Source organism: Labeo rohita, chromosome 5 (assembly GCF_022985175.1).
Source record: "Labeo rohita strain BAU-BD-2019 chromosome 5, IGBB_LRoh.1.0, whole genome shotgun sequence".
Taxonomy (NCBI): Eukaryota; Metazoa; Chordata; class Actinopteri; order Cypriniformes; family Cyprinidae; genus Labeo; species Labeo rohita.
Window position 1 is genome coordinate 6352605 of NC_066873.1, and position 19752 is coordinate 6372356.

Below are 19752 nucleotides of genomic sequence, written 5' to 3' on the forward strand. Positions count from 1 at the left end.
CTTTTATTCTGACGGTGTATTGCATCCTTCTCATGGGTATTTCATACCCTCTTATTTTTATAAGAGAGTTGAATCTCTTTTATGAGTTGGCTCATTTTATCTGTACAAGAAAACCTGCTTAAAGAAGTTGTTCACTTCCAGAACAAAAATTTACAGATAATTTACTCACCCCCCTTGTCATCCAAGATGTTCATATCTTTTTTTTCCATCAGACGTAAAGAAATTATGTTTTTTGAGGAAAACATTTTAGGAATTATCTCCATATAGTGGACTTCTATGGTGCCCGCAAGTTTGAACTTTCAAAATGCAGTTTAAATGCAGCTTCAAAGGGCTCTAAATGATCCCAGACGAGGAAGAAGGGTCTTATCTAGCAAAATGATCAGTTGTTTTCCAAAAAAAATTACAATTTACATACTTTTAACCTCAAATGCTAGTCTTGTCTAGCTCTGCTTGAACTCTGTGTATTACAGTTCAAGACAGTTAGGTTATGTCGAAAAACTCCATCTCATTTTCTTCAAAATCATCCTACATCACTGTTTTAAATTTATTTGTAAAGGCCGTTTGATCTTCTACAATACACAGAGTTCACGCAGAGCTAGACAAGACAAGCATCTGAGTTTAAAATGTATGTAAATTGTCCTTTTTATTTTTTTTTTTTTTTTTAGAAAACAACCGATCATTTCACTAGATAGGACCCTTCTTCCTGGAGAGGAATCCTGAAATGATTAATTAAAAAATATAATTTCTTTATGACTGAAGAAAGAAAGACATGAACATCTTGGATGACAGTGGGGTTGAGTAAATTATCTGTAAACTTTTGTTCTGGAAGTGGACTTCTCCTTTAATTCTTAATTCGTTTGCAGTTAATGTGTCTTTTTGTCTCCACCTCTTTTTGTCTGACACTGCTGAACTAATGTTCATGCCTTAACTTTGCAAATTCTAGTATTGCATTAGTATTGCATCCTTCTCATGGGCATTTAACAATTTTTGACTTTTCAGTCAAAAATTTTCAGAGTAAAATTTCTTTTTTGGCTCATTTTTAAAAGAAAACCTGCTTAATAATTATGCACACCTGATATACAAGGCGTTTTTCACTTCATTTGCAAATGATTAAAGACAGAAATAATAGTAGTTTTTAAGATGAGGCTTGGAAGTGGTAAAATTGCTTGGGGAAAAAAATGACAATAATATTAACTTGCATAATAATTATGCATGCACTGTATTTCGAAATGTTCTCTGAATGTTCAGTCCAGTTTTTAAATATTAAAAAAAAAATCTTGGTTATGCAAACATTGGACAAAACTAAGGAAACATTTCATTTTAGGGTAACACTTTTGTTTAGGGACCAATTCTCACTTTACTATTGCCTCACCATTTATAAGTACCATGATGATTGAAAATGATTCTGCATCTATATATGCATAGAAATATAGAAGGGAAACATACACACTTGCAGAAAAACACTACATTCAAAATACATAAGACACAATGCAAACTATGCTCTGAATTTCGAATATACACAGTACACGTGTGTATGAGATAATGCGATAATAAACAGTATAATAATCATACTGCAAAACCCATAAGGACCCAAACGGTTAGTTGATTAACTGGGTCATTCTGCAGAAATGTCCACTTTAGGTATGGCAAGATGTCTTAAAATTGATTTCTTTTTAAACATGTAAACTTAAACCACATTATTAGATTACCTTTTGACTTTATGATTTTTAAATCTTTTTTATGCAATTATTTAAAGACCACATGTACCATTTTTTGTCACTGGTGTTACCTTCTTTGGCAATATTAAAGGTTTTTATGAAATATTATTTCTTGATTTTTTTTTTCAGCACATGTCGTCAGAGTTACAGAAAAATAATAAAAAATGCAAGAAATAAGGATCATTTATTTCATTTATTTAATGTGACAGAAAAAAAACAGTAACACCAGTGACACAGTGAATCACCAGTGACACACATAAGATATACCTATATAAGATATCACACCTGATATACTGATCTTCACTGTTTTTATCCATAAGAAAGGTAACAGTGACAATTTTCATGAAAAATACGTTTTACAAAATGGCTGCTGCAAGGTATCAAATCACATGTTGTATATCATGGTATATCCACTAAACTAAGTAGTTTAATCCATTTGTATTCTAGTTTTTTACAATTCCCTAAAGTAGGTCACACCAGTGACTTCAACTAAAAGCTTCATATGAAATCATGAGAAAATGTCTGATAACTGAGACGAGACAGTGGGGCATGGGCATTTTTTCATAGATCTTTAGGAAAGAAAGAAGGAAGTCAATTGATGTCATCAGTGTGAATTTTATTTCAAATGATTAAATGATTTTTGTTAAACGGTAACCAGTGACACAACTACAGGGGACCACTACTTTTATTATATATTTTCTAATATTTATTCAGCATTTAGTTATTTTTTCTAATGCCATTTACATCATATATTTGATAGCTATGAATACATTGTTGTATTTTAAATGGTATAAAAACCTGTTTTTGACCACAAAATAAAGCACTTTCCCTCTGTATGTGGCTGTGGGGACGAGCAGTTTTTGTGGTGCTTGGAATTCTATATAATTAATTTAAAAACAAATTGACTCAAGAAGGTGTAATTGTTCAGATAACATATTGTTTCAATTTAAAATATAAAGAAATTGTAACCCTAAAGTGTTTTTCAACTGTAATATTTATGTAAAGGCTAAGGACAGAAAAATGGACAGTTCCATAGAATGACCAACCTACTGCAATCAGCTAATCAGATTTAATGAATGGCAACAAACGCGAATGAAATTTAATTCTAGATAAAACACATATTTAGTGTGAAGTAAAGGCTACTGTGCTTTCGTGTACTGAAATTAAATATTTGCTGATCTATTTGTAGTTCAGTGCCACTCACTTGTAAAAACAAAGCCTAAAATTATGATTTTAAAAAACTGTAATTGATGCTGTATTAGCACTCTGTGTTCAGGTCCATCTGGAGGTTTACTGTCATATAGTGCGACTTTTATGTTTAATAAAACAAATTTTCACTTGATAATTCCCTACCAATAGCCTTGAGATGCTGGGACACATCATCATCATCACAACCCTACAGAGGACTAATGATTAGAGAATGGAGCAGTTTTGTAGCCATGAAATTTCACTTGCTTTTACCGTCATTTCAGTTCCTCCAGTTGTTTTACTGACTTAAGTTTGCTAAAATGATTTTTTTTACATGCAGTTTTGTTTTCAGTTTTAGTCCAGTATAATGTCCGTGTTTAGCAGATATGCTGTATTCAGAGGTGAGTATCAGGGTCAAGCAGGAGAAGGACTGTATTCGCGTTATGCAACAGTCCAGGCAAATAAACGCTTCCTGCTGGGATTAAAGAAACACTGGTCAAGACACAATTGAAAGTGTCTCTCTGCAGTCTTATTCAACACACGCTGATGGCTGTCATCAGCAGCTCTCCGTTCTCCTGAGCTGGTGAAAAGCAGAGATGTGTCAGCCGTTTTCTCGCATGTCCAGCGCTTCAGACGTCCAGGAGATTGACGTGGACATCAGCGCGCTTCATTATTGACTCGCTCATGCTTTAGTGCTTGAGCTGCGTCTGAGTTTGCCTATTGATAACAGACTGGCACGTCCGAGACTGATGTGTTTCTGAACACAGACAAACTCATCGATTTTCTGTGAATTGACCTAAAGCAACAGCACAACTTAAAAAGTTTAGACACTGCCTTAAAAGTATAATCAAACTAGCTGTACATGTCATTGCAGTAACAATCCTTTCTAACTAAATCTCTTCTTAAAAGTGAAGTTCAAATTGGTTAAATTATTTTGATTAGATAAAGTAACTGAAAAAAGGTGCATATCATATCGCACAGAATTTTTTACAGTGAATGATCTGAACACATGATCACCACAGATGAATAATAATACTGAGTGAGGTTTATATTTGTGCGTATGTCGTACAGATGTCAGTTTTGTAAGGTAATTTCCGCTGAATGTCCAAAGAATAGCAGAAGATTACATTTGTGTAATCTTTGCATATGTGGGTCAGTGTCGATTCATCCACATAAATACTCTCGTCTCACAAACGAATGACTGACACACAGTGACCCTGGATTTGAAAACAAGCTCACAGTAAGAAACGCCAGAGATTTTCTTGACTGACTGTTGCTGAAATCATCTGTTTAAAGGTGAAGAGAGTGGACGTGACTCACTGCTCTCGGTCTTGATGCAGAAACGATGCTTGAAGCCCTTGTGCGAGTGTGTGCACGTGATGACCTCTGGATTAGTGCAGCCCACGTCCACATACTTCTGCCCGTGGAAGACGTTACAGCCGTAACACTGCAGGCCGTCGACTGAGAGAAGACACACATCATCTTTTTTAGAGAGAGTCGCTCCACTGAACCACATCAGAACAAACACTGCAGTACATCTGGAACACAGTCTTACATTTACATGCTATTTCTACTTGAATTTACCCATAAAATTAGCTTAGAATAAAAAATGTATTTACTGTGATGTTTAGGACTTGAGTAAAACCAGTAAATGTAGTTGTAACCATTTAAGATTTTCTTTTTATTATTAAAAAAAATGTTATATAGTACGAAAAAGGACAGATATTTAAGAAAAATAAACAGAGCAAGGAATATACACTGTTTTTGAAGTAAATATAGGTTTACAGATTCACAGACATTGATTATTTTTAGCTTTTTTTCACTGTAGTGTGCATGTGTGGTTCATACAGAAGCACCATGAGTTAAAAATCTTCATTTTTGCACAAGATCGTGTTAATGAACCATTCTACAAGACGAGCTGTCGCTAACACAATCAGCAGGAGTCAGCATGTTGTTTTTGAAACTCATTATCCCGACCACATGCATGGAAACATCCACACATCTGTATATACATCTGTATATGCGTCATTTGCTCTGTTTTTTTTTTTTAATACTCCATATAATAATCCATTTAAATATAGAAATAAAAAAAATTCCTGCACATTATTCCAGTTTAAATATTTATCTAACTGCAAACTGGGATACTGTGCAGGATTTTACGTCCTAAACACTGATCAGTGTTAAGTGCAGGTGTTCAGGGTTAATAGTTAATAGTGTAAATCCAAATCAGTAACACTACAGAAATAAAAAAAGTTTAAATTTAATTACCGATTCATTCCAGCACACAAGACTTCATCAGATCTAAAAATGTAAAGCATGAACATTTCTTCAGTTCTGTTTACAAATAATTTTCGACAACCAACACTAAAAAGCATGTGCATCATGTGTTTGTGTAAAATGTAAATATGCTGAGTAACTGACACAGCCGCTGTGGAAGGAAGTTTATAGAAAGCCAAAACTAACATTGATTAATATTTTATTCAGATATGTTTTTATATGCATAATAAATATATGTCATGAGGACAGGATGTCCCAGTTCTGGGTCTGGTGAAAGTTAGTCTGTTGAAACAACGGATAATCAACAGATGATCACTCTCACTTTCTGCCTAAGCCACAAAAGATAGAAGCTACTAATATTCAGTGCCTTGCGAAAATTTTCATACCCCTTCATTTTTTTCACATTTTGTTATGTTGCTGCCTGTTTTAAATTACCCTTTTTCCACATCAATCCACACTCCATACACCATGACAGAGCAAAAAAAAAAAAAAAAGGAATAGTCACAACTGTGTAAATTTATTAAAAAAACAAACAAACAAACAAACAAACAAAAAAACAATAAGTACATTGCATACGTATGCATACTTAGCTCAGTACCTAGCTGAAGCACCTTTACAGCCTCAAGTCTTTTTGGGTATGATACAACAACCTCCGCACATCAGCATTTTGCAGTTATCTGCCATTCTTCTCCTCACCTCTTCACCTCTCAAGCTCTATCAGGTTGGATGGGGGCAGATGCACATTTTCAGGTTTCACCAGAAATATCTGATTGGGTTCAAGCCAAGGCTGTGGCTGGGCCTCTCAAGGACATTCACAGAGTTGTCTATAAGCTACTCTCGCTGTGTGCTTAGGCTCATTGTCCTGTTGGAAGGTGAACCTTCTGGCCAGTCTAAGGTTCTGAATGCGGGAGGAGGAGGATTGAGTTTGGCCACACCGCCATAAAGACCAGATCGGTGGAGTGTTGCAGTGATGTTTGTCCTTCTGTAGGTTTTTTGTTTCTCCGCATATGATCATGGAGCTCAACTAGAGTGATTATCAGGTTTTTGGTCACCAGTATAACCAAAGCCCTTCTCCATCAATTGCTCAGCTTGACCAGGAGGCCAGCTCTAGAAAGAGTCCTGGTTGTTTTTAAACTTCTTCCATTAAGGGTAATTGAGACTACATGCTTCTGTGAATCTTCAGTGCAGCAGATTTTTTAAACTCTTCCCCAGATGTGTGGCGTGATGCAATCCTGTCTCTGAGCTCTACAGGCAGTTTTGTTTTTTGAGCTCAAGGTTTGGGTTTTGCCCTGATATGCATTTTCAGCTGTTAGATTCCATTCAACTGAATTTGGTTAACTTCGCTCAACGTATAGTAATATTTACAAGCGATATAACTAATCCTAAGTCAAATTTCAAGTGTCCCAGATTAGGGTATGAATACTTATGCAATGGAATCATTTAAGTTTTTTGTTTTTAATACATTTGCAAAGATGTTAAAAACCTGTATGGAGTGTAGACTGATGTGGAAAACAAAAGAGTAATTTAAAGCAGTTTAGCATAAGGCTGCAACATAACAAAAGGTGAAAAAAATGAAGGGGTTCGAATACTGTCGCAAGGCACTGTATACACTCATTTTATATTACTTTTAAAGTACTAATAAGTATCTTTAAGGTATTAATCAATCTACACTCCATCTATTAGTTTTTGTTCCTTAGAGTACCATCCCACGACAGCTTTTTTGCACATATAATCATATTACAGAAAAATTATGTACTCAAATCACAATACATTGTGAAAAATTGTTCTGTTACATTTCCCTGCAAAGTTTCAGCCAAATATTGTTATAATGCGTGTTCTTGCTTAAGTTGAAATGTAATTAAATAATTAAATGTTGTCATGTGCTACATGGTCATGACATTTATTAAATGGATAGTTCGCCCAAAAATGAAAATTCTATCATTAATTGCTTGCCATCACGTTTCATCTTCAGAACACAAATTAAGATATTTTTGATGAAATCTGAGAGCTTTCTGACCCTCCATAGACAGCAATGGTCCTACCATGGTCAATGCACAGAAACATAGTAAGGGCATTGTTAAAATGATCCACGTGACATCGGTGGTTCAACCGTAATTTCACAAAGCTAGGAGAAAACAAAAATAACGACTTTATTCAACAATTCTTGTCCTCTGTGTCACCCATAGACGCCCTTATAAGAGTACCACAAGGTATGCGCATACTTTCCTCTGCTTGTAAACAAGGTGCAGCGTTGTAATACTCTCATTAATGGTGCTAGGGTGACGCAGAGGAGAAGAATTGTTGAATAAAGTCATTATTTTTGTTTTCTTTGTGCACAAAAAAGTATTCTCGTAGTAAAATTGCGGTTGAACCACTGATTTCACATAGATCATTTTAACGATGTCCTCACTACATTTCTGTGCCTTAACCATGGAAGGACACTTGCTGTCTATGGATGGTCAGAAAGCTCTCGGATTTCATTGAAAATATCTTAATTTGTGTTCTGAAGATGAACGAAGGTCTTACATGTTTGAAATGACATGAGGGTGAATAATTAGTAACAGAATTTTTTATTTTTGAGTGATTTATATGTTTTGCACCATGAATCCATTTATCACTGCAAGCTACCTTCCTTTCTGCCTCACAGCTTCACCACAGACCTAATGTGATGTTGTTTCCTATAAGGGAACATTGTGAGCATCAATAGGTTTTTTTTAGAGAACGAATATTCAAGTGCACTGTTAGTATTTGCAACTGCCCTTCTGAACTAAGGAGCTTCCTGAGCAAAGTCCCTTTAAGACAAGTCATTTCGCGGTGGCCATTTTTGAAACACTTCTCGGGCATGCAAGTGCAGCTCCTATCTCTTTAAATTGGGAAACATCAAATTCTCCAAAATTGTTCACCAGGCTTATGATTAAATTTCATATTTGAAATCACTGATGAAATCTGACAACAATTGTATCATAATTGTTGTTTCTTTTGCTCAAATAGCAGTAAAAAGCTTATTTTTCAGGCTAGACCAGCCAGTGCGTCCTGAGCACACGTCTCAGAATGCTGACTGTTTTTATAGCAACCAGGGCTTCTAACGGAAGCTGCGGTGACACGCTAACTTTACCGAATAGCCATTGGCTCGTTTATTCCAAAGGCAGGTCTTCCTGCGATAGAACGGCCATAAGAGTGACAAAACTATACGAGTGACACGTCTTAGGTATTCTATAGTCTTTGTTCCTGAGACACTCACGCACTGACGATTTTGCCAAGCAACAAATAGCAGAACAAAGAGAATCTGTAATTGGTAGTTGAGTTTGAGCATCTATTGTCTTTGATGCTGTTTGTTCAACAGAATGTTGCAGTGATAATGCATTTTTGCCAATCTGTAAGTCAAATCAGTTGAATTTTTCTATTGATTTTGCATTATTGCAGAAAATCAGCTCTGTGACAATAAAAGTTCATGATTCTTACTCAGCAATTAACAACTTTTTTGATTTTGATTTACATTTTTTTTCGTATGTAAAAAGCTAAGCTTAGACTACAAATAAACTACACCACAGTCACATGACTTCAACATCACCACAATTAAGCTTCAACAGCTCTTTCAGTCTTTATTTATTTTCCCTAAAAAACTAAGTTAGAATAGTTTCTAAATACAATGAGGTGAAAGCGACTAGTGAGTAGATGAGTTTACCTATTCGGTGGGATAATGTTTAGTGTTCCAATGACCTCTGTATAGTCCCATTAGACTCTTGTTGGTAACCACCAAAACAATAAACTTTAAGGGGGTTTTACTATGACATTTTATGATGTCGAATAAAACGTGTTTTCAGGATGATGGAAGCGGAAATGCTAAAATGACTTGTTTCTGAGTTTCAGATTACAAAAATACATCATCTCTGCAGTACTATATTGACATGAAAAACAAAACTCTGGATAGCATTGGTTAAATGGGTGAACAGCTATTTGAAGTGGCTGCTTTGTGTACCATCATATCTCCTCTATTCTATTAGTGTCACTTTTACTGTCAGAGAGTGAAAAGTAGTAAAGCAATCAGGATTATTAATGCATTTATTTGTCATAACAGCATCTTTTGCCAAAGGAATGGGATGTGGAGCAGGAGAGCATCAGTCCGTGAGAATGAAAGAGACAGTCTGTGAATGGCCATTCCTGAGCTGAGACCCTACAGCCGCTCAGCATGTTAAATAGCCAAAGCGAATGCTCCCAGCCAGATTTCAGACGCCCAATAATCCCAGCAAATGCTCTTATGAAAATCACTTCAATAAAAATCTGTTGAAATGAGTGTGAAGCCCTGGGGAGCACTTTCAGGATGTGTGTCTGTGTGTGTGTTTGGATCTGTTCAGGTGCTCCACATTTTGCTGCAAGTTACACAAATATCATATGTGCTTATGTGAGTCAGAGTTTAGCATGTACTGAGATCTCACTTGCGTTTGACCTATTTAGTGTTAACATTGGAATTATTAATAGTTCATACAGGCTCTATAATACAGATGATATTCAGTACACACTGTTATAGGACAATATGACAGTCGAGCCAAATTCATCATAAGAGCCTAAACATGTTCTTATGTCATAATCCATTATCTATTACTGATGTAGCCATTTAATCAACCAAATATAATGCTGTCATTTCCGGGATGTTGAGTGTGTGTGTCTGTCTAAAAATCTAATTTATCAGAGTCTTATATTAAAAAAAAATAAAATTAGATTTTAATTTATATAAACTTAACCTATGCAAACAATATTTATTTTCTTAACCAAAAGCAGTGCATGCGATAAGGATTCCTCGGGTTGTCTCTATTATATTGCTAAATCTGTGTGAATTTTGAAATATCAGCCATTAGAATAACAGCTGTTCCCACTTTTAAGCACATTGACATTGTTATTATTATGTATTAGATGTGAAACACACACTGTAAAAAGTCGTCACCTGTACTTTTTTTTCATCAAAGAGCCATTTTTACCAGATTCAACCCAAAAAATTTGTTTTAGTGATATGCATTAATGTATTTTGGTTGATTCTGTGATATTAAGTAATATTTTTGAGACTTAAAAAATAGACTTATTAAGCTAATTATAAACAGTACACAACGAAACCTCTCTATATAAGTAGACCTTTAGCATTTTAGAAAATAAAAGAAAACATGATTTATGTTCATGAATCGTTTTTCCAAATGCCTGAATGTGCCTAAAATGACGTTTGGTCGGATTCAACTCACTTCTGAACACACATTTGCGCTCAAACTACTAAACACACACACTCACCCTGTGTAGAAAGCAGTGCCGATGCTAAAGTGAACCCGAGCCCGTAGAGCAGCAGCGCGTGTGAAGTCATCAGTGTCCGTCCGCTCGGGCTCCAAGCGCATCTGAGATCCAGCGCGACTCAAGGGTCCGTCAGGAGCAGCATCGCCTCCTGCAGCTGTGTGCGCTCCTCAAAGACGCGTCTGAAGGTGGAAAGCGCGTTCCTCCTGCTCTCTCTCTCTCTCGCTCTCTGTGGTGTGTTTATGTGTGATCAGAGGCTGATCATGATTACACTATGTGTGTGTGTGTTGCTGGCCAGGTCGTGTGTGTTCTTTCTACTTTCGTTTAGCAGAGACATTCTATCTAATCAAGAATTAAAAAGTAAATCCTTTCTTAGAGTCTGTAATACTGTGGATAAGGCAGCTTTGCTGTAAGCCTCTGCTCACCAGCGCAACATATGGTCTCTCTTTCTGATATTGAGAGATATATTTACACAACTCATGACATATTTCACCTAGCAGGGCTTTGGCTTCTTCTAAACGGGTCATTGAGTCTCAGCGCGATCAGATGGAGACTCTACTGAGTGAAAATGATTCTTTGTGTTGTGTTTTTGTTCCACTCTCTGGAAAAACACAAATTTGTACATTAAAGCTAATGCATGCCATTTTTGAAATGTCAGCTTCAAAATCATTCAGATGGTACAGTGACTTCTAACCACGTGAATGTCTTCTGTTTCTTTCCCAAACATTTGTTCTGGGAGTGTTTAAGTGGTACGAAAAATAAAGAAATTAGGGTACAAAAAATGTGTTGCTGCCACCTGATCTGGCTGTTAAAATGTAATTTTGTCATTGTTTGCGTCATTTAAAAAATAATTTTGACTAGAAATTAATGAATTTATACCAGCAAAACTAAGGATAAACTAGGGAAAATGGCTCTTTAAAGGAAACAATTGCCACTTTTTACAGCATGCTTTAACTAATAAAATAACTCCAATACATGCCTCTGGTTTACTGCTTTATTAAGCTCCTGACAGTCTCAGTCATCAGCAGAAAGGTGTTTTAATGAACTTTTGTCATAACAGCAGCAGTCGGAAGAACACGTCAATACGTGTAAATGTGACCCTGAATACAAAACACACATACACATAAAAAGTCAAAAGGGTCATGAAGAAATAAGCTTTCCATTGATTTATAGTAGAGTTGGGGTACTCGGACTCGTACTCGGACTCGAGTCCGGTCTCGAGTACAATTTCTAGGCGACTCGGACTTGTCACGGACTCGAATGCATTTTTACTCGGACTTGACTCGGACTCCAGCCTTTCGGACTCTGAAAATATGCCGAGAGACAGTTGACGGAAATGTCACTGACTGGATGCATTATCACGAAAGTGATATTTAGTATTTGCATGTGTTTTTAAGTCTTGTCCAATAGGCTACTTGAAAGCCGACGGGTTTATGTGCGCGCACACTCAAAGCGCGCTCAAAGAACGCGCCTATCAGTTAATGTGCGAATGCCGAGTTCGCTTTCGCTTCTAATAGGTTCTGTTATTGCTACACACATGCTCGTCTTAGAGACTATTAATGTAAATGAAATCGGTTTCGTCTTAAGTAAACCTGAACAGTTGGGAGAAATACTGATGCGCCAAAATATTTGGTCTGTGCGTCAGATCTTAAAGTGACAGCAGCGTAAACCTGCAGCCGCCGACCGCGTCATAAATATTAATCAAACAACAAAAGAAAAAGAGAATAACTCACTTTTCTTGACTGAATCACTTATTAACTTTAATAAGAATCGTCTTTAATGTGAAGTGAAGATTTTGCAGTGTTTTATTTTAACATTTATTAAGAAATGTCTGTTTTAAAAAATCTATTTTAAAAAAGATTCTATTTTTTCTTTTTTTTCATTTGTATTTTTTTGAATAATATATTTTTTTTATCCTTTTTGTTTGTAAGTAATAGGCCTACTTGGAGTGTTTACTTGTCTTCAGTAAGCTTGAGAATGTTTTACTTACATTAGTTGATTAGTTTGTGCTGTATTAAAATTATTATTTTTTAAACATGGTGGCAGTTTCTAGCTTCAAAGAAAAATAATTTTTCTAACATCTTTGCAGCAATAGTTTTAATGGGTCCAAAACCACCTTGGGTGTGCATGATTTTCTAATAAATCAATGGCACATCATCAAATTTTCTTTATATAATGTAATATATTGTAATTAATGTACCTATAAATGCATTCAAAAATAAAACAAGTGTGAGTTTGCTGTAATTTATGGAAAGTATATGTAGGGTTTTATACACAGTGTGTACCATTGTAAAGACTAGGTTTATCCCTCACAGCCTCATTTTCATCCAAGAAAAAAAAAGTCATATAGAACCCAAAACACACACAGCCACAATCAGAAATAAAAGAGGTGCATTTTCTGCTCTTAAGGTCCCGTTCACCAAGATACCTACTCCTTTACCCCCACCCTTGAATTTATACATTTACTATATCAACGAATAAAGTCAAGTCCCACCCTATAATTTATCACATTCTAAAACCTGTTTCACTCCGAAATATGTCACAAGACATAAGTCAGCTATAACTTCTGTTACATGACTTTAAGTTTGCTAAGCAGAGCACGGACACTAATTATGAGATGTTGTGAAATTAAAAAATCAAAATGGCAAGATCCACTAGAGGTTTGCTTTTCTTTGCTTTTCTTTGCTTTTTGCTTTTCAATTGACATTGCGTTTTACTAGTTGTAAAAGTTAAAGCTCTAACTTGCCTCAACACACCTGCCAGGGGGTTTCTAGTATGCCTAGTAAGAGATTAGCTGGTTCAGGTGTGTCTGATTGGGGCTAGAGCTAAACTCTGTAGGACACCGGCCCTCCAGGACCGAGTTTATGAACGCTTTGGGTTAAAACAATGTTAAGATACTGACAAACAGTAGTGTTTACTTGGACTCGGACTCGACTCGGACTCAGCCCTTTGGGACTCGGACTTGAGTCCGACTTGGCCCATTTTGGACTCAGACTCGCCTCGGACTCGACTCGGACTTGACTTAGATGGACTCGAACCCAACACTAATTTATGGTTTGTTAGGGTAGGACAATATTTGGCTGAGATACAACTATTTGAAAATCTGTAATCTGAGGGTGCAAATTAATCAAAATTTTTAGATTTAAAGTTGTCCAAATGAAGTCCTTAGCAATGAATATTACTAATCAAAAATTACGGTTTGATACATTTACTGTAGGAAATTTTTAAAATATCTTCATGAAACATGATCTTTACTTAATATCCTAATGATTTTTGGCACAAAAGAAAAATTGATCATTTTGATTCATAGAATGTATTGTTGGCTATTGCCAAAAATAAACCTGTGTGACTTAAGACACAGGTCCAGGGTCACAAATTGCTTTATGGTTGTTGTTAACATCTGATCATCTGTTCACTCTTAAAAATAAAGGTCCTTTATTGGCTTGGATAAACTCTTAAAGGAGAAGTCCACTTTCAAAACAAAGATTCACATATAATGTACTCACCCCCTTGTCATCCAAGATGTTCATGTCTTTCTTTCTTTCTTCAGTCGTAAAGAAATTATGTTTTTTGAGGAAAACTTTTCTGCATTTTTCTCCATATAATGGACTGGTATGGTGCCCCGATTTTGAACTTCCAAAAGTCAGTTTAAATGAGGCTTCAGATGATCCCAAATGCGAAGAAGAAGGGTCTTCTCTATCTGATATTTTCATTAAATATAAATACAAATACAATTTAATTACTTTTTAATCTCAAATGCTTGTCTTGCCTTTCTCTCCCTGAACTCAAGACATATTCTGACTCAAGATAGTCAGTTAGGGTATGTTGAAAAACTCCAATCATATTTTCTTCCTCCACTTCAAAAATCATTTCAAAATCATCCTACATCACTGCAGAAGTACCGACCCAGTCTTTGCAAAGTGAACATGCAAAGAAGATCAAACACCCTTAACAAAAAAGGTAAAACAGTGATATAGGGCTATTTCAGAGTTGAGGGAGACCATGAGATGGGAGTTTTTTGACATACCCTAACTGTCATGAACTGGAACAAAAACAGTCCAGGCAGAGTAAGACAAGACGAGCGTTTAGCATTAAAAAGTATGTACATTGCATTATTTTTATTAAATAACCGATTGTTACGCTTAAGACCCTTCTTTCTCGACTGGAATTGTTTACAACCGCATTTGGGATCGTTTGAAGCCGCATTTAAACTGCATTTTGTAAGTTCAAAAATGGGGCACCATATCAGTCCATTATATGGAGAAAAATGCTGAAATGTTTTCCTTAAAAAAACATAATTTCTTTACGACTGAAGAAAAAAAAACATGAACATCTTGGAAGAGGGTGAGTACATTATCTGTGAATCTTTGTTTTGGAAGTGGACTTCTCCTTTAACTTTCCATTGCACTAAAGGTTCTTTATAGTGGAAAATGATTCTACTACAGATTATTAAACGCTGTTAAGGCTAAGAAAACAACAGTTCTTTTTAAAGTTCTTTGGGAATCAAAAAAAGTTCCTCTAGTCCTAGGACATCACTATCTTTTGGAAGTTTCATGTTGATGAGAGAGATTCATTGATTCATTGAGAATATGCTTCATTGATACCAGAATCACTCAATGATGGACTGAAGCTGAATGCGAAGTTTACATTCAAGAGGATTCAGCACACTTTAATAACAAAACACAGTTCATGTGTCATATCGGTCAGATTTCTCCAGACATTTAACTCTCTACGGTTTCACAAAAAAATGACCCATCTTTCCTCACACAGCGCTGCGCTTTTCTGGAGTAAAGCTGATTTTGTGGAAGTGATCTGGAATGTGATTCACAGTAATCACTTAGTGAAATCAGAATGGACAACAGATTGAGGATTGTCCATGTCAGGTTCAAAACCTTTGATGAAATGTCACAACACAACCACTGTCCAATTCTTCTGCCATATAGGAACAAGAGAAGAGCAGCATGTGCACATACAAAACTGATAAAATACACTCCTGCATACTCATGCTATTCACTAAGAAGGGGCAATGGGCAATTATAGTTATTCTGTTCTGAAAATCAAATCCTTTGTTTTTCCATCAAATGGGTGGGGTTTGGGTTTGGGGGGTGGTGGTATGTTGGTGTTTGTGGGGTATAATAGAGTAGAGATTCCCCCCACTCTACCCTATTATGTGATAATTCATACAATAACAGGACTGCTGCTGCTGAAATTCAATACAGTAAAGGACACTGGTGACCCTTCATTACAGCTGTTCACAGTTATCCACCCCAAGTGTCTTACTACATTATAAGTGCATTATTACATTGTATTTACACTGTAATAAAAAGCAGGGACTTGCAGAATCCTGGTATTTTTATATTTTGAAAACGATTTCATCCAAAGCTTTTATCCAAAACAACAACAGTACATTATGTGTGCTTTTTCTGATTATTGATGACCACACAAATGTCTTCTGAAGTTGTTCCATGTCTCCCAGTACTGTGGATAAATGCCAGTTTTAAATGTGAATTTGTACCATGAAAAATGTCTCCTATGCATTTAGTGTGTACATTAGCAAAGGTGTATGAAGCATAATGCACAGTTGTTCCTATTAGTGCTAAACATTTCATGAGTCGAAGGCAAATACACAAAAAAGTGCTAACCATATAGAGCTATTTCTACCTGATTTAACCCATAAACATAGCTTTGTTGCTTTAAATAAGTGTATTTAGGTTAATTTAGTGATATAACATAATTATCATGAACTGTGCTGGGAGGAACGACACAATCCACACAAGGAACGGGGGAAGACACACGTACACAACTCGGTAGACCCGACAAAGACAGAACTTACAGACTGGAACCTAAATACATGGGCTAATGGGGAGAACACAGGTGCACAGAATGACTAATCAGACTCAATGAGAAACTATATTTCTATATTTCAACCATGAAACAACATACAGCACTACCGAATTTTGCTACTAATTTATGGTGTTTTTTTTTTTTTTTTGGTGTTTGTTTGATTACGTCATTAATTGATCTTTACCATACATCTCTGCCATATGTACATCAACTTGACATAGTCACCACTAGTAAGCTACTACTAAATATATTGTAAAAACTTTAATTTGGTGGAAAGTTGCTTTGCAACAATATGTATAGTGAAAAGTGCTATACAAATAAATTTGAATTGAAATTTGAATTGAATTAAATTATGTAGACCCCAGCCTAGTGGCACAATATTTTTACCGTTAAATTCATGGTAATTTTTTACAGTGTGTGTTGGCAGTGTATGTACAAATCTACCCTATAATGATAAAAATTCATGCAGTGGTTTTTAATTAATCTGTAAAAATAATATTCCCTTTTTCAAATCGAGCCGTTCTCAGATGCCTGTTGTTGTGGCGTCACACCGACAGAGGCCGCTCCCACTTTAGTTGATTGACATGCGCGTCTTACCTCAGATCAGTTGAAACAGTCCGACCTCCATATTTGATGTCGGAGCAGGGATGTAAGTTAGACAAGAATTGAGCAATTGAGGTGTTGTGTTGCTGGATTTAATAATGTATGTAGTGGTTGTCATTTACTCCCGACATCTGAGCCGCTGAAGATGCAGTGGATTACGTTTGTTTGTGAAGGGAATACGCCTCCTGATCTACATATATCCGTCTATGTTCGCGCAAATCATTCATGATCCAGCTTTACTTACAGCAGAAGTGAGTATAAGGGTTTATGAATCTTTGCGCCTTTCCTAATAATGTGCTAGTTAGCAAGTTTAGTGGCTAAACGTGGCTAAATGCGGCTAAAGTAAACAGGCTTGTCAACCCACAGAGAGAAGAGAGGGGTGGGGCAAGCAGAGCTCATTTGCATTTAAAGCAGCCTCGACCAGAAAGGGATGATTGTTGCAGAGCTGATTTGGCAAGGTAAAAAGGGTATTGTTTTACACTACCATTGAGAATTTTTAACCAAAGTATATTATAGAGTTTTCATTAAGACCCTAAAGAATCATATCAACTTGTGGAAAATGGGCATCCGATGACCCCTTTAAGTCCTGTCCTAGCTTTTACTATTTCGAACGATGACTGAAACCTTGCATAACTGGCACTTCTCATGTTTATTGTCATCCTATGATGAATTGCTTGTATTCCTGAACTGTAAGTTGATTTGGATGAAAGCGCCTGCAACATTAATAAATTTAAATGTAAATGAGTAATAAACATATAAAACAGAATGACAGCTGATCTGAGAGCTGTTGGAAATGTATAAAGATTCGTAAAGCAAATGGAATGTTGTAGGCTTATAAATGCATTATTGTAATAAGAGTAATTTGTGTATTATGGCACCTATTTAAAATAAAGTGTGATCTGTGTAAGACAGTTTTTCAAATGTCAGAAGTTTAAACAGATCTAGTTACCTCCACCATCATCCTGCCTCTCACATGAATACTGTAGAAGAATCTAAAGTTGATAATAGCTATGTTGAAGAATCTGAAATTGATTTAGTGTTAAATGATGTTGGACAGTAAAAGCAATCAATGTCAATAACGCTTCATTAGTGATTTTTGATGGAAATGTATATATTTCTTTTTTTCATCAGTGATCCAGTCATGTTATATTTTACAATAAACAGCAGCAGATTTAACCTGTTCACATTATTTAACTGCACTTATTCAATGAGCCTAGAAGAATAATACTTAATCAATTCACTTAAAAAAGCAAAGTTTTAATGAAAATAATACTTTCATATTTTTCTCGGTAATGTGATAAAAGTTTCATAAATGTCTTAGCAAAAAGACTGTCTACAACATTTATTAATCTTAGTTAACATTCACCATTAACCAGTAGTATGTTATATATTTAGTATCTTTGAGATACTATCAACGTTATTTATTTTGATTATTTTTATGCGGTTTCATTTTAATTTTAGTTAAACATTTTTCATAGTTATTAGTTTAATTATTTTTTTAATTAACTTTTATTACATTTTTAGTTATTTAAGTACATCAAGTTAAACTAAATGAAAATGACAAATGTTGCTGTGGCATTTTATTTCAATTAAAGCAATTTATTTTAATTTAAGCAATGAAAAATTTCTTCTTCTTCTTCTGATTTTAGGTTTAGTTAATGATAATAACCCTGGAAATACATCTTGTGAGCAATTTATTAACAATATACTGCTCATTGTTAGTTTATGATAGATAGATTAATGAATCAAATCTTATTGTAATATGCTAACAAAAGACAAAGACAGAAACATAATAATGACACAGGAGGCCTGTGTCCTGTTGCGACAGGATTTACCTCTCATGTTAATTGGATGGTCTGTTTTAACTTTAGTCAGTTCCATCGGCCTGAGCTTTAAAGAGCTGAAGATTAATTATTAATCTGACACAGATATGACAGGGTAATATTTAAACGTGAACATTTACAGCTTAGAGTCATGATCCATTCAATAATCTTTGATTTCCCTCAGTGCCTCGGCATGGCCTCAAGCCGTCTGGTAGTAACATGGCTAAACGTGTGTCCGTTAACACAGTAATTTATATTGCGAAACTGAATCTAGAGAGCAAGCAAGAGAAAAGGCTTTTCCATAATCAGAGTTTATTTGGTTTCTCAACGTTACTTTAGCAAGTCCTGCACATGTCAGACGTGGCTACTAATACCAGCAGCTTTATCCTTCAAATATAATATAATCCTCTGTATGGTGTGGATTTGAATCTACACATGTTCACCAGCAACCACACGCTAGTAATTCGTTAGTCTGATGTCTTCAGATGGAGCCAGTGAGTCTCCTGCCTGCATATTTACCCACTTGAAAGAGAATAAGTAAGATGGCATCGTGTTTACACTTATTTCTGGTGCCAGTTTATGAAATTAGGTCGGAGCCCAGAAGAAATCAGATGCCTTTTGTAATTTATGATCAACTGCTGTCAGATTTAAGACTGATTGGCTCTGAGGAAACACTGCATGTCACACACAAATATGATCCTGAAAGCATTTGCTTCTTGAATTCACATGATCTCTGTCATCAGAGGAACTGTTGTCATAAACACCAGCTTCATCGTCCATTCAAATGAAACTAATACATGTGGATGGGAGATTACTGGATGAAACACAGCGTGCGTTCGGCCGTCTAGAGAATAATGCCGATCTGTGTTCAAGCATATGCTGAAAGCGACATGATAAGGTCATGATTCTGCCATCAGCGTAGGTCATTCAGGCACACGAGAGTGAGATGAGAACAATCTCGTGATGTATTTTCAAATCTCTTTCCCCCATCTACAGGACGGGAAGGACTCGTGTTTTCTGTTTAA